The 1,394-nt window shown below is 32.5% G+C and overlaps 1 long non-coding RNA gene across 1 annotated transcript in view; it reads left to right on the forward strand.

Moving 5' to 3' along the window:
* Positions 1 to 1,394, forward strand: part of LOC109373514 (uncharacterized) — a 7,555-nt gene that overhangs the window by 5,326 nt on the left and 835 nt on the right. The gene's annotated exons all lie outside the window — the stretch shown is intronic.

The following is a 1,394-nucleotide window of genomic DNA, read 5'->3' on the forward strand; positions in this document are numbered from 1 at the left end:
TGACTTAAAATTGAGATGATATAAAAGATCTGTTAAAAATGAGATAAATAACTTTCTTAACCATCAAACACAACTTGAACTTGATGTTTTGCCTCTATTTCTTTGATTAACAATTTATTAGTTTACTATTTGAGTACTTTCTATGGACTGTGCTAAATGTTCATATGCAGTTTCTTATTTAACTTATTTCTCATAACAGTTTAGAAGTAAGTACTATTATATTTGTGTTATTATTACATTATATATTATAACATATTTATATTATCACATTGCTATGTTCTCAAATTGTCATTACCTCTCTTACTACCATCTACTTTTTCCTGGTTTACCAACTTTAGAATTTCTATCTATCTGATCCTTGGAATTGGTTAAAGTCATTCCTTATTTCTTTAAAACTGAGTATGATACCCTATTTTTGGTTGAACTGTTATGACTATTGGGGTTCTGTGGGTTCTGTGTGTCTATATCAATGCTAGGAGGAGGGTGGATTATCATTGGGTTTTTCTTCGAAAGGGATTATAACAAGGATGTCACCAAAATGTGAAGAGAATAGCAATAAAACGGCATCTATCCACTTCCAGCCCCAACTTTGGTGCTTGACCAGAAATGTTGGTGCAGAACCTCAGGTCTGCAAAGGAGGAAGAACATTTTCTCCCTAATTGAGCAACAGACAGATTTGTCTCTTGTCGCGTTTTCAAAGTGACATTATACGATTTTTTACTTAGGAACAGATATTTTTTGGAGAATCTTTTGAAAAGAAAAACAAGATAGTAGGTGTCATCTGTAATTATACCAGCCAAGGGTAATTCATGCTTGATAAATTGTTGTCTGTATTCCCTATCTTTTCTTGAATATGTAGTAGTCAAAATTTCATCATGCTTTACATGTGCTTTTAAAAAGTATAAATTGACATTTTTGATAATAGTAAATCAACTTCTAAAACATCACAAAATAATCTGAAGAATTCCACCATATGGGGCTGAGGGGCTGGGTGAAAAAGGTGAAGGGATTAAGAAGTACAAAATGGTAATTATAAAATAGTCTCAGGGATGTAAAGTACAGCACAGGGAACACAGTCAATAATATTATAACTATGTATGGTGTCAGGCGGGTACGAAACTAATGGGGTCATTTCTTATATAAATGTATAATCACTCTGCTGTACACCTGACACTAATATAAAATAATATTGAATGTGAACTGTAACTGAAATGTTTTTTTAAGAAGGGGGAAAAAAGGTAAAAGGGAGTAAGAGGTTCAAATTTCCAGTTATAAAAATAAATAAGTCATGGGGATGTAATGTGCCACGTAGGGAATATAGTCAATAATATGGTAATAATGTTATATGGTCTCAGATGGTTGCTGGACTTATCATGGTGATCACTTCTTTAGGT

Source organism: Hipposideros armiger, unplaced genomic scaffold, assembly GCF_001890085.2.
Source record: "Hipposideros armiger isolate ML-2016 unplaced genomic scaffold, ASM189008v1 scaffold_729, whole genome shotgun sequence".
Taxonomy (NCBI): Eukaryota; Metazoa; Chordata; class Mammalia; order Chiroptera; family Hipposideridae; genus Hipposideros; species Hipposideros armiger.